At 47.8% G+C, this 14865-nt stretch overlaps 1 pseudogene; it reads right to left on the reverse strand.

The window, feature by feature from the left end:
- Nucleotides 1-704: 704 nt before the first annotated feature.
- Nucleotides 705-9909, reverse strand: LOC118017100 (annotated as a pseudogene).
- Nucleotides 9910-14865: the final 4956 nt, after the last annotated feature.

Genomic DNA, 14865 nt, shown 5'->3' on the forward strand with positions numbered 1-14865 from the left:
CCTCTGTGCCCCTTCACTCTTCCCCCATGTGTGCTCTCTGCCCTCTAAATAAACAAATAAATAAAATAAATAAAGCTACTGTAAATGGTATCTTTCAAAAACCTTTTTTTAAAAAACTGTTTGTGCTGGTATGTAGAAATATAATATTGTTGTACTATTTTTTTTTAAATCTAGTAACCTTGCTAAACCCTCATAAATTTTAATAATGTATCTTATGTATTCATTAAAATTTTTCCCTAGGGCGCCTGGGTGGCTCAGTTGGTTAAGCGACTGCCTTCAGCTCAGGTCATGATCCTGGAGTCCCGGGATCGAGTCCCGCATCAGGCTCCCCGCTCAGCGAGGGCTCTGCTTCTCTCTCTGACCCTCTTCCCTCTCGTGCTGTCTCTCATTCTCTCTCTCAAATAAATAAATAAATAAAATCTTAAAAAAAAATTAAAAAAAAATTTTTTTCCCTATATAATCATATAAACTTGTTTCTTTCAGATCCTTATACTGTCTATTTAATTTCTTGTCCTATTAATCTGGCTAGGAGCACAGTGTTCAGGGCTGAAGGGAAGTGTCTTGTTCCCTATCTGAAAGGGAACACTTTTTTTTTTCTTGCCGCAGGTTTATTTGTATAAATAGCACAGGACACCAGCCCCATGCAGACAGAAGCTAAGGGGTCACACCAGTCCTTCCGTCCTCACATTGGCAGATGGAAGCTTCTACGCTGGAGGTTTTGTGGGGGCCTGGGAAACTTTGGGAACCTGAGCCACACCGAGGAGGGGCTGGAGCTGGAATCAAAGCTGCACCCTGGGCCTTGGTTTGAGCCTTGGCCTTTGGCCAGCAGAGCCTGAGACCCTTGGCAATGTGGGCATGAGCACATTTCCCGAGCTTTGGGTGAGCAATGTAGGCAAGTCGATTGAACTTGTGGCTGCAAACCTTTGGGATCTTGGGCTTGACCTCCTTGAGCTTGATGAGGCCCTTGATAGCCTTGGCATGTGCACTCATGGCCTTGGCCTTGTTGGCCTGCATCATCTTTAGGCCCTTCTTGTCGTGCTTCTTGGCAAAGCTCAGGAACTTGGGGTCTACCCCCTTAAGAGAGTCATATCTTTGTGACCAAGGTTTCTTGATGCCGTTTCTGGGCCATTTTCATGACTGGTTATGCATGGTGTGGTTCTTGAACTTGGCATGTCATGCCGAACCCCACGGCTCCTGAAGTGCCTCGGACCAGAAGAGGAAGAGCTGAAGGGGAACACTTTCAATGTTTTACCATGAAGAATGTTTTCTGTAGATTTTCTTGTCAATTAAGAAAGTTTCTGCTTCGCAAGAGGAAACCATGGATGTGAATGAATTTAGAATTTTTATCAGTGCTTTTACTACATCTGTTGAAATGCTCTCGTTTTTCCTCCTTTAATCTGATATTGTAGTAAATCACACCAGTCATTTTTTCCTAATGTTCAATCAGTTTTGCATTTCTAGGATTAATCCCACTTGATCCTAATGCATTGTTCTTTTTCTAAGCTGCTGGATTCAGTTTGCTGATATTTTGCTTAGGATTTTGGTGCCCGTATTGTCAGTAAACGAGGCTAATGATTTTCCCTCTCTTGAATTGATCCTGTTGGGTTTTGGTATGAAAGAGTTATTCCAGCATCACAAAATGAGTTGGAAATTATTTGGCTTTCTTTCTACTCTTTGGATGTGTTTGGGTAAATAGGTGTTCTATGTCCCTTAAATGTTTGTTAGCATTCATCAGCGACACCCTCTGGGCCTAGAAGTTTTGAAATGTTTAAAAATGTCGAGGTAATGGTAGTTTCATTTAGAGTTGTAAGAAATAATACACAGTGGTCCCGTGTACTCTTGCCCCAGCTTGCTCCAAAGGTAACACTTGCAAAACCCCAGTGCAATACTACAACCAGGGGATTGACACGGATACAACTAAGACACTGTATTTCCATCCCCACAAGAGTTGCACGTTGTCCTTTTAAAGCTACTCCCAGTTTCCTTCCACCCTTGAACGCTTTTTAAATCTTTGACGACTGTTCATCTGTTCTCCATTTTTTTTTTTTTTTAAGATTTTATTTACTTAATTGACAGAGACTCAGCGAGAGAGGGAACACAAGCAGGGGGAGTGGGAGAGGGGGAAGCAGGCTTCCCGCCGAGCAGGGAGCCCGATGCGGGGCTCGATCCCAGGACCCCAGGACTATGACCTGAGCCGAAGGCAGACGCTTAACCATCTGAGCCACCCAGGTGCCCCCTCCATTTTTATAATTTTGCCATTTCAGGAATGTTATATGAGCAGAATCATATAGACGATTGGCAATCTTATTGACCTTGGCGCTGAGCATAATTCTCTGGAGACTCATTCAGAGTTGTTGCAGAGTTCGTCTATACTGCTGGGCGGAGTTCCCCGTGTGGGTGTACTACAGTTTGTTGAATTGTTCACCTGTTCAGGAACATCTGAGCTACTTCCAGTTTTGGGCTGTTTTGAATAAAGCTGCAATGAACATCTGGAAATGGGTTTTTGTGTGAGGATAAGTCTTCGTTTGCTGTGGGATAAATGCCCAGGAGTGTAATTATTTGGTCCTATGGTAGCATATGCTGGTTTAAAAAAGCCAGAGTGCTCAGCTGTGTTCTGGAGTAGCTGCCCCACCTGACAACCCCCTGCAGTGTGAGTGATCCAGTGTTGTGGCTGCCCCAGGACCGTTCGGTTGTCTCTAGGTCTTACTTTAGCAGAGTGGGATTTTAGCAATCCTCAAAGGCATATCGTGATGTTTCATTGTGGTTTCCATTTGTACTTCCCTTTTGGCTAATGATGCCCATCTTTTCATGTGTTTATTTCCTATCTGTATATCCTCTTTGGTGAAAGGTGTTAAAATTTTAGAATTCATGTCCTTTGCACATTTTCCAATTGCATTGCTTGCTAGTTTACTATTGACTTTGAGTGTTCTTGTATTCTAGATGCTAGTCTTTTGTTGGATGGATGGTTTGCAAGTGTTTTCTCCCTGTCTATAGCTTGTGTTTTCATTCTTTTTTTTTTTTTTTAAAGATTTTATTTATTTGACAGAGAGAGAAAGGGAGAGAGAGAGTGAGCGAGCATGAGCAGGGGGAATGGCAGGCAGAGGGAGAGGGAGAAGCAGGTCCCCGCTGAGCAGGGAGCCCGATGCAGGACTCAATCCCAGGATCCTGAGATCATGACTGAGCCACCCAGGTACCCCTGTCTTTTCATTCTTCTAACAGTATCTTTCACACAGTAAAAGTTTGTAATTTTGATGAGTTCTAGTTTATCACGTTCCCATTCATGGATCATGTTTTTGGTGTCAGAAGGTCCTGAAGGTGCCCTAGGTACTGATGAGTTTCTACTGTTTTTTTTTTTTTTTTTTTTTTTTAAGTTTTGTGTTTATCTTTAACATTTAAGTCTATGATCTGTTTGGACTTAATTTTTCTATAAGATGTGAGATGTAGGCTGAGGTGGTTCTTCTTCTCCTCCATCTCCCTCTTCTTCCTTCTTCTTCCTCTCTGTCCTGTCCTTCTCCTCTCCTTCACTTCTCCTTCCTCTCCTCCTCCTCTCCTTCCTCCTCCTCCTCCTTTTTCTTTCTTCATCCTCTCCTTCCTCTTAGAAAAATCCAATCGCTCTAGAGTCGTTTGTTGAAAAAGGCTGTCTTTCCTCCATTGAATTGCTTTTGCACCTTTGTCAAAATTCAGTGATGAGAGCATTTCTAGTTACATTGCCTCATTCCCAGTTATATCAGCCAGGGTCCAATCAGGAGGCTGAATCTGTACCATTTGAACAGCAGAAATTTATATAAAGAATTCCTAATTAGTGTCAGGTGGTTAACTACTAAAAGAGGTTTAGGAGGATTTTATGGAATCCCAAGGTACCAAGTGCAGAAAAGTTGCTGATACCCTCATGCAGAGGAAGAGAGGACCATGAAGGAGCTGGGGACTTAGGAAGGCATGCCCCATCCATCCATGAAGGCTAACATTCACATCGTTTCAAGGAAGGCATAGGTATTCTAGGGACTCGCGGTCTCCTAGCGCTGAAGATGCTTGCTAGAGGCAGCGAGCCAGCACTTCTGGTTTGCCAGATGGGGAGACAGTTGCCTGAGGGTGTGTGTGGAGCTGTAGCAGAAAGGGCTGCTAGGCTGCGAGAGTGTGGGCTAAGGGCACAGTGTTCCAGATGAGGACATGGCCTGGGCGTACCTGCCAGTGCAGCTGGGCTTGGGTGCGAGGGCTGTTGATGTGAGACCAACAAGTCTTTCCCACTCTAGTCCTCTGCTCAAGAAGAAAGGCACAGTGGACTCCAAAAGGACAGTGCCTTCTTGCCACTACTGATGCTCACCGTCCCCTGCAGCTCACTGTACATAAAGCATAACCCAGAGGCAGCTGACGTATAGGACGGGTTTGTAGAGTTCACTCCCATTTCACAAAGCAGGGGAAAGAAGCGGACAAACCACAAACTGATCCCTGGCATACCAGTCTCAAGGGAAGGTGAGTTAGGGTTCTGCAGAGAAACAGAACCAATAGAATGTATGTAGGAATGTGGCTAGGTTTCTCTTTTTCTGTCTCTCTTTCTAAAGGAATTGGCTCACATGATTGTGGAGGCTGGCCACCTGAAAATCTGCCAGGTAGGCTGATAGGCTGGAGACCCAGGAAGAGTTTATGCTGCAGTTTGCGTCCAGAGGCAATCGGCCGGCAGAATTCGCTCTCCTTCTAAGGAGGTCACTCTTTTTTCTATTAAAGCCTTCATCTGATTAGGTGAGGCTCACCCACACTGTGAAGGGTAATCTGTTTTACTCAGTCTACTGATTTAAATGTTAATCTCATAACATATACCTTCACAGAAACATCTAGGACAACGTTTGACCAAATACCTGAGTACCGTGGCCTAGTCAAGTTGACAATGAAATTAATGATCACAGAAAGCACTCAGTCTTTCACTGTTAAATATGCTCTTAGCTCTAAGTTTTTTGCAGTTGCCCTTTATCAGGCTGAGGATGCTTCTTTATGTTCCTTGATTGCTGAGAGTTTTTTGTTTTTATCATGATTAGTTGTGGAGGTTTATCCAGTTCTTTTTCTGCTTCTATGGACACAATCACGTGCTTTTTCTATTTTTATTTCGTTAATATGGTAAATTACATTGATTTTCAAATGTTAATCCAATCTTGCAGTTTAGGATAAATCTTACTTGATCATGATGTATTATTTTATTTGTATATAATTGGATTAGAATTGTTAAGATTTTGCTAAGGAGATCTGTATCTATGATCTTGTTCTCGAGAGATTAATAGTGTGTGTGTGTTTGTTGTAATGTTTTCTTGTCCGATTTAGTATCTAGATAGTGCTTGCCTCATAGAATCAGTTGGGAAGTGTTCTCCCCTATTTTTCTGGAAGAATTTTTGTAGAATTTTATAGAATTTATATAATTTCTTAAATATTTGGCAGATGTACCAATGAAACTATCTGACCTAAAATTTTCTTTGTAGAAGATTTCCATTTGTGAATTAATTTTCTTCACTAGATGTGGAGCTATACAGGCAGCCTATTTCTTCTTGAGTGAACTTTGGTCACTTGTCATCAATTTTGAGAATCTGAAGACATAAATGTGAGTTTATATCAATATTTCCAATATGTATTTAAATTATAGAGTTTTCCATAAAGTTTTTTTGAGATAACACTTTTATCTCTTTTCTTGCGTGTTCACATAAATCCTGTGGAAGTTTTGTTGTTGTTGTTTTTAGGATTTATTTATTTATTTTAGAAAGAGAGCACGAGAGGGAGAGAGAATCTCAGACTCCACTTTGAGTGCAGTCCGACACGGGCTAGATATCACGACCCTGAGATCACCGTCTGAACTGAAACCAAGAGTCCCAGGTCCAACTGACTGTGCCACCCAGGGCTCCCCCTGTGGAAGTTTCTAATGCTGCTCACTGATGTTACGCTTTTTTCTTTTTTAAGATTTTATTTATTTATTTGACAGAGAGAGGGCACAAGCAGGGGGAGCGGCAGGCAGAGGGACAGGGAGAAGCAGACTCCCTGCTGAGCAGGGAGCCCAACGCGGGGCTCGATCCCAGGGCCCTGGGATCATGACCTGAGCCGAAGTCAGTCGCTTAACGACTGAGCCACCCAGGCGCCCCACTGATGTTATGCTTTGAGCTGCATGTGGATATGTGAGGGACTGAACTTCTTGACCCTTGTGCTTGGATATAGTTCAGGCCAATGACTTGTAAGGAGAAATAATGTATTTTTACTTCCACACTAGATTACTTAATGGCTGATTCTAGTGTCAATTCTCTTTTTCCCAGCCTCAGCATTTGTGGAAATGTATTGAGATAGAGTTTTTGTATCAGCTTTGGTCCTTGGGAAACTGTAACAAACAGAGCGTTCTGACACCCTCTCCTTAGATGTATGGCATGTGCAAGAAGGACATCTTGTTGTTTGAGGCCACTGAGGGTGTGAAGTTGGTTGTTATTGCAGCAACATCTCCTTTCCTGATGGATACCGTTTCATATTAGCTTTATCCTGCTAAATACATGAGATAGCTTCAGAAGAACGATAAAAATGATAGTAATAAGAATATATCATTATAATAATAAATATAGTATCTATACCATTCTAATAATAGTATTAGTAATAAAACTACTGGGTGAGGCTTAATATTTTTTTTGCCGTTCTTTTAGCTCGTAGTATGACCTACTCCTACTAAGGATGAGCAACATATTGTGCCTGAGTATCTTGAAATGATCATTTTCCTTTCTTTTTTTTAGGAGGTTTCAAAAAAGGTCATTTACTGCATCACCCTCACATCAAATTCTTCTTTGTTTTTAAAGATTTATTTATTCGAGAGAGAGAGAGCACGAGTGGGGAGGAAGGGCAGAGACAGGGAGAAGCAGACCCCCTGCTGAGCAGGGAGCCCGATGTGGGGCTGGATCCCAGGACCCTGAGATCATGACCTGAGCCAAAGGCAGAAGCTTAACGACTGAGCCACCCAGGCGCCCCCAAATCACTTCTTTTCAATTTAAAACCAAAAAGGGTTATTCAGTATGGAGAAATACTATCAAAACTTTAATGAATAAAACTCCTAAGTTTATCTTTTATTTTTATTTCTTTTTAATGATTTTATTTATTTATTAGAGAGAGAGAGATCATGAGCAGGGGGGAAGGGTAGAGGAAGAAGCAGACTCCTCACTTAGCAGGGAGCCCGATGAAGGACTCGATCCCAGGACCCCGGGATCATGACCTGAGCCAAAGGCACACACTTGACTAACTGAGCCACCCGGGCACCCGGTCATTTTCTTTTTGTGATGATGTCACCCATTTTGTATATCGCTGAGACGTCTTTAAACGGATTTGAGGCTTCAGGTTTGTTTTTTTTTTTTAAGATTGATTTATTATTTATGAGAGAGTGAGAGTGGGAGGAGGGGCAGAGGGAGAGGAAGAGAGAGAATTCCAAGCAGACTCCTGGCTGAGCGTGGAGTCCCACGTGGGGTGGGGGTGGGGGGATTGATCTCATAACCTTGAGACGATGAGCTGAGCGGAAATCAGGAGTTGGACGCTTAACCAACTGAGCCATCCAGGTGGTACGAGGGTTTAGGTTTTTTGAGCCATGTGGGTGGTTTGAGTGTGGTCTGCAGATGGGATTACTAGCTTTCAGGTCCCTCCCCCAACCCTCCCTGCCCGCTCAGCGCTAAAGCAGCTTTCCTCCCAGCTCCCGGGGGTTGGGGGGGGGGGCAACTAGTAGACTTCTAGTTCACCCTTCGCCCAGGGTGTAGCCCTTTGAGGACCCTGCCCTCTGTGGGAGTGGGGCTCCCATCAGACCCCCACCTCCAGTAGGTCCTGCCCGTGCCCTCAGAGGCTGTGGGATGGAAAGCCGAGTTGACCCGGAGAGCCGAGTGCTCTCTGGAAGCTGGGGGCCTCCCAGCCCTGCTCCCGTTGGTGGGTCTCACTCTCTTCCTGCCTTCTTGCTATTCAGGGTGTTCTCTTAAAAAAAATTTCTTCTCCTACATATATATTTTAAGATTTTATTTATTTATTTAACAGAGAGAGAGAGAGAGCACAAGCAGGGGGAGAGGCAGAAGGAGAGGGAGAAGCAGGCTCCCCGCTGAGCAGGGAGCCTGATCCCAGGACCCTGAGATCATGACCCCAGAGGAGGGCAGCTACTTAACCGGCTGAGCCACCCAGGTGCCCGTCTCCTATATTTTTAATGGTAGAACAGTTTGGGGTCCTCAGATCCGCCACGTGTGCAGGGAGGGAAGGCTGACCCTTGTTTCCGAGGTGGGAGTCCGTGAGGCGTTTCTCCGTGATGCCATCACCCCCGGCAGGTGTGGTTTCCGTCCTCCAGCTGTGTGGGAAGGAGTGAGCCTGCTCAGCGGCGTCGTCAGCGCCGAGAGTCTCCCTCACGGGCCCCTAGTCCCCGATCATGCGAGTCCTCCTCGCCTGGCCTGCCCCACCGGGAACCAGAGGGGATGGGAGGCCCCCGGCCCTGCCTCGCACCTGTGCGCCTCCCGAGTGGGTGTCACTGTTAGATTTTTCTTCTCAGTGCAGAGGGATGCACTCACCTGTATGCATGTAATACAGAAGTCGAAATTTTAGAAAATACAAACAACAAACCAACCTGTAGAAAAAAACCCAGGTCTGCTTATGATCCCAGAATTCAGGGATGAAGGCCTGGGTCAGTTTCCTCTCCCTAGGTATTCTTTTACAAAAATGCGAGTATCCAGGATGCATTTTCTTCAATCCCGAAGCAGTATCAGTGTGGTTCCCTAGCAGTGTGTGAGCAGGTGCTGATCAAGATGGCCCTGGGGCTTTCAGAAAGCTTGATCAATGTGAGCATAGACTGTGGCTCCTTTGGGGTTTCCCCGGGCTCTCTGTGAGTCAGACTCTCTTGTGCCCCAGGGATGCTGAAAAGTCTCCCTCTTGTAGGTCTGTCTTGGGGTGGGGGGCGTTCCGCCTGCTGCACAGTGTGGGTCCTGTTGGTGGTCACTTGACATCTCTTCTTCCTGGGCTGCTCACTGCTGCTCACTCTGCTCACTGTTGCCCATTGTCTCTTGTCTGGCACCTGCATTTCACTTGGGCATGAAGCTGAGCTTCCGTGGCCAGTGGCCCTGGAGAAGTTGGAGCTAAGGAAGCAAACGCATTTTCTTTGGGCAGATAAGATGATAACTTTGTGCACATCAGGCAATAACCATCTGGACTTAATAATACAATGTACTATTTTTTGCATAAATAACATTTATTTTTACAACTTTGATAATAATTTTAGATGCATGCATAGCCAGGTGTGGCTAAGAGACTTGTGGCTCTGGGACCCTCTGCTAGGTACCCTCCAGTTTTCTCTCATGGCCCACCAGCCCCTGCATGTTGGGGTATTTGGACCCAAGCCTGTCTTAGTCCTCCTTCTCAGCCCCCCTGGGGCCTGGGTATGCCTTACTTCTCAGATCCCTCTCTCGTATGGATATTCCTTTCCTCCCAGAAGCCCATTCTCCAGCCTTGCTGAGTTTGCCCCCCCCCCCACCCCGCTTTGTGCAGTCCCAGCTTGTTTGGACACCCCACTGGTCCTTGTCTCCTGCCCCCGTAGCTCCTTGTAGGAGCTCCTCTCTGGTCTTCAGAATCCCAGGGCTCTGTGCTCATAGGAGAGGATCTGGACCATGGCCCTGTGTCAGCCTCTACCTGCCTCCTCTAAGGGGAGCTGCTTCCTCTTTCTTGGCTCAGACAGCCCTTGGTGGCGCCCTGTGGACACCTTCCCCTGGAGCAGAGTGATCCCAGCTTCGGGCATCTGGGTCCTGGATGCGCACCCACCGTTGGGCAGTATCTCTCTTTCCCTCTCCCACTTAGTGTGGACGCTCGGAGCGCCCAGGGCCCCAGCTGCAAGATGGTCTCCAGCGCCCAAAGGATGCTCTCTATCTCCACGGCCGCCCGGTGCCGCGCCATGCCGCCCCTTCCCCTCGGCCTCCCTTCATGCGGCTGTCCGCCCTGTGCTGCCGGTGTTTCTGCTCTTCTCTCCTGGGTCAGCCCTTCGTTCCTGTTGTTCCTGTCGGCAGGCGGGCTCTCACCCCACTGTTCCTCCCTCGGGCCTTCCCAGTGACTCCCATTTCACTTCATCCAGAAAGCCTTTCCAGACCACGTCCCCTAGCATGTCCCCTCATGGATCCTGTGTGCCAGTGGTTCTTCTTGGGTCCATTTGGTTCCTGCTGACTGTGGGCTCCGTGGGGGCAGGCCCGGGGTTCAGAGATGGTTTTGGAGAACGGTGGCTGAGCATGAGAGTGGCTGCACGGGGAAGGCTGTGAAGGTGAGCTTGTTGTGGGCCGAGCCAAGGAGTCTGTCCTCCGAGGCCTCCCCAGCCTGGCTGCATGGGGCTTGGCCCACACATTGTGTATCCCTGAGTGACCTCCTTTCGGCCTGCTTAGGAGGGAGTGGGTAGAACACAGTATAGGGTGGAAATTTCTGCCACCTGTCTGGGGCGGGTCCTGTTGTAGGCTGCACCTGGCTGCCCAACCCCAGTCCCAACAGCTGCTGTCCTGGGCCTTGTGAGCAGAAAGGACGTCACCAGAGCATCTGTGGCGAGGAGCCCAGCCTCTGGGGGGCAGGAAGAAGCTGACCGCTGCGGTCTGCTCTCTGCCCAGAGTTTTGGGGTTTTAATCACGTGCGTTTCCTCTTGCCAGAGGGGACCGGGCAGACCCCAGATCTTGAGGGCTAGTCTGGGCAGTTGGCTTCCCCGAGGTGCAAGTTAAAGCAGAGCAAGTCCCTCCCGTACGGGGGCTGTGCTGCCCTGCGGGGTGTGGGGGCTGTGAGGCTAGAGCTGCGCTTGGGACTTGTGTGGAGCGGGGGGGACTGCACGTGGCAGTTTCAGGGTTAAGAGCACGTGTCTCTGCTGTGTAGACTTGAATTTGAATCTGACTCTGGTGCTCTGAGCTTCCATGTCCTCTTCTCGCAAGTGGAGATCACACCACCACCTGCCTTGTTCGGATAATGGTAAGGTTTGAAACTGGTTCTTACTAAGTGTTTATCGCGGCGCCTGGCACATAGCAGGTCATTTCTCCAAGACAGAGGAGGAGCAACATCTTGTTTATGTCGTTGTGATGATGAGTTTTATGTGCCAGCTTGGCTGGATCATGGTGCCCAGAGAGACTTAGTTAAACACTCTTATAGGTGCTTCTGTGAAAGGAGTTTTTGTCAATGAGATTAATACTTAAATCAGCAGACTTGGAATAAAGCAGATACCCTCCACGGTGTGAGTGGGCCTCATCGAATCAGTGGAAGGCCTTAAGGAAAAAAAAAGACTGACCTCCTCGGAAGAGTTTAGCCAACAAATTGCCTTTGGACTCCAACTCCAACCCTTCCCTGGGTCTCCAGCTACCAGCGCCCCTGTAGATTTGGGACTTGCCATCCTCCACAATTGCATGAACGAATTCCTTAAGATAAATCTCCCTCTTCCTCTTCCCCCCACCTACACACACACCCACACACCCCCACACCCCCCCCCATTGGTTCTGTTTCTCTGGAGGACCTGCACTAACACCCATGGTGCAGTGGACATGAAGCTCGCCAAGGGAAGGACTGTGTCTGCTTCGCGCAGCCCTCGAGCCCCCACGCCTCGCATCGCGCTCGCACATAGTGGGTGCCCCACGCTGGTACCTTGGTGATGACTGAGCACTTGATGCATTCTGTATCCTAGCTGGCAAGTCTGCCCTGACAAGAATGAAGAGTTACTGGAGTCCGGCATGGGCTGGAGCTGGTGCTTGTGGTGAAATGTAAAGGTCCACCAGGGCAGGTAAAGAGAAGGTTGGAACCAGACCTTGGTTGTACATGTTGGGAGCTGGAACTTCAACATGGGGGAAGAGCCTTCCGGGTTCAGGTGCCTGCCTTTGTCCACAGCCCTTTGGAGCAGGCCAGTGGAGAGGCCACTTGCTTTTCCCCTTCGAGAACCTGTAGGGTGTTGGAGAATGGGGAGAAGGACCTGCGTGGTCCTGCCTTTTGCCCCTTTGCACTTCACCAACCACCCACAGACGGGCACCAACAGAAGGTCACTTTTCTCAAGTTTTATTGTAAAATCCTCAGAAAAAGAGCATTTACAGTGATAGTACTTTATGATAATCTGTGGATCGTCTTCATCTCAAGTGGTACTGCAGTTACACGGTGTGTTCAATACTGTGCAATACGTCAAAGTAAACACGAACTTATTTCAAATACCACATACAGTTACTGTGTCGGTACAAATTTCTACTAAAGTGGATGTATTAAAAATAATTTATATTTTATAAATAAGGAAAACTTCACACGTGTAGTAATTACAGGAGGCCTTTTGAGAAATACTGGTGATTACAGAAAATATATTTTGGTGTCTACATAACAGCTCAAAATAATACATCTGCCTTGAAATAAGAGATCTGAATGTTTTCTGAGGTGGGGGAGGATGAGAATCTTAACGGGACGAAGGGTGTGCCTGTGACTTCCCGTGTCGAGGTCTGCTCAGCTCCACTGGAGTGTGAAACGGTGTGTGTTTTGTTTTGTTTTGTTTTGTTTTTGGTAGGTTTTATTTAAATTTATTTATTTATTTATTTATTTATTTATTTATTTATTATTTAGTAAATTTATTTATTTCAATAAAAAATTCTTCTGTATTTTCATCCTTTTTTCCCCTCTGTATCTTAGTCTTATATATTCTAATGACCTGTTTTTTGCTTCAGTAATCCTCTCCTCAATCATATTAATCTCTGTTAATATTATGTATTGAGTTCTTAACTTCAATTATTTTATTTTTTTTATTTTATTCTTATGTTAATCCCCATACATTACATCATTAGTTTTAGATGTAGTGTTCCAGGATTCGTTGTTTGTGCACAACACCCAGTGCTCCATGCAGAACGTGCCCTCCTCAACACCCACCACCGGGCTAACCCATCCTCCCACCCCCCGTGAAACGGTGTGTGTTTGAGCACTCCACCCACACTGCATGCCCACTTCTGTTCTGAGATCATTTCGCATGACCTTCAGAGAGCGTGAGCCGAGGGGAGAACAGTGGGGTGTGGCGGGGGCCAGGCCAGGAGCCAGCCTGGGTGTGCCGTGGCGTCTGGGGTGGCAGTTTATGGACCTGTTACCCCACACCTGTCTGAAGCAGCTCAAGTAGCAAGGGACCGACAGCTCTTAAACCAATGGCAGATGTCACCCTGGGCAGTGGACGGAGGGTGAGATTTCGGGAATTTTCTCATTGGAGAGCCCTCAGGCCCCATGATCGGTCCAGACTGGTTGCCCTTCATCGGAAACGAAGTTCTGATCTTGAAGAGTGTATCCCTAAAGGGCAGCATGCTCCGATCCTGCCCTGGTGACATGCAGGGGGCAGGGGCTGGCCAGGAGTTCCTGCTTTGTGGAGTGCAGGCTAAGCCTTCTAGAGCCCTCTGGAGCGTGGCCCATGTTCTCTAGGACCCCACAGGAGAGAGATGGTCCCATATTAGTCAAGACGAGCCTGGAAAAAGGGGTGTGTGAATTGTGGGTTTGTCCAAGAACAGTAACAGAAAGTACACGGTCAACACTCTGGTCAACGCTCGGCCTCGCTCTCAGTGCTGGAGGCCCATCCCTGCTCTCCCCATGCTTTCCGTAACCTCACACACTGTGTTTGGCTAAATCCCCATGGCTGCCCACAGCTCCACAGAAGGTGTGAGCCCATGCTTGCTGGGCCCCCGGTGTCAGCGGGTGGCTGCCGCCTACAGCCTGCAGGCTCCCAGAAGGTGCTCAAGTTCTCAAGTAACCTGGCAGGCAGCCTGGTGCAGACTAAAGCAGGAAGTGGCTTGCACTCCACCAGGGGTTGGGGTCTTGTAGTCGGACCTCGAGCATGGGCACCGTCTATTTCCTCCTCTGAATCTTTGAAGCCTCTCTCTGTTCTAGAACCTCTCTGATTTTGAAGAGAAACCATGGCAGTTGATGACTTGGTTGAACAGAACCGCTCTGCCGACATATGCTAGTCTGGGAGCAAATCGTGGTGTCTGGCCCTGTGAGTGACTTCTTACTCGGACTTGAAAGCAAGGTAGCGGCGTGGGGCAAAGGCCATTGGGGGGGCTGGTGTGACAGTAGGTCAGCTGCCCCTCAAATTGTAGGAGCTGTGGCATGGCTCATGCGCAGGCGGCCTGAGGCATGGGCGGGGGGTGCAGCAAAACAGAGAATAAACTGGAAACGAGGGAGGTGTACTTCAGGCCCTCGAAGGGATGAGGCTTGGGTGAGTCATCACCGCCTGTATTCCTGTCTGACGGTTTCTGTTTGACTATAGTCCACTTCCCTGACAATTGTGAGTTTGCTCTGGTCTCGGTCCCCTCGCTTGGAAGAGCTGCGAGCCAGGGCACGGGGGTCGTGATTCTGGGCAGCAGAGGGCGGTGTCCCAGCGGGTTCTGACCGCACTTGGAGAGGGATCTGGGGTTCTGGGTGGGGGAGGACAACACAAGACTGCATGTCAGCATGGTTGTCAGCCTGTGTCACAGTCGGGCTTCCCGGGGTGGGGGGCAGCTTTCAGAGGAGCTGGGTGCAGGGAGGAGAAGGTGAGGTAGACTGGTAGGTGCGTGGGAGGGAGTGGGAGTGGCATCAGCGATCCGGAGGCTTCCTTCTGGAGAGGAGGACCCAAGACAGGGTTGTGGGATGTGGTGATGAGGACGGTTCAGCATCTGCGGTATGTGAGTGAAACACACAGTGAGAAATGAATGGATGACGTCGTAAGCCCCTGGTAGAAAAATATATCCAGAGTGGATCTGTTTCACATCTCCGTTCTGGATTCTCCTTTAGTTCACAGGTTATTGGTCGACAGAAAAGAAGTTGTGGCCGCACAAAGCCAACTTCGGGCTGCTCTCTATTCTCAATGAAGTCTCAGCAGTTAGATTGCTTAGGGTAGCAGGTGGCTCTCTG

This window comes from Mirounga leonina, unplaced genomic scaffold (assembly GCF_011800145.1).
Source record: "Mirounga leonina isolate KUSES-001 unplaced genomic scaffold, KU_Mleo_1.0 Mir_168, whole genome shotgun sequence".
Lineage (NCBI taxonomy): Eukaryota > Metazoa > Chordata > Mammalia > Carnivora > Phocidae > Mirounga > Mirounga leonina.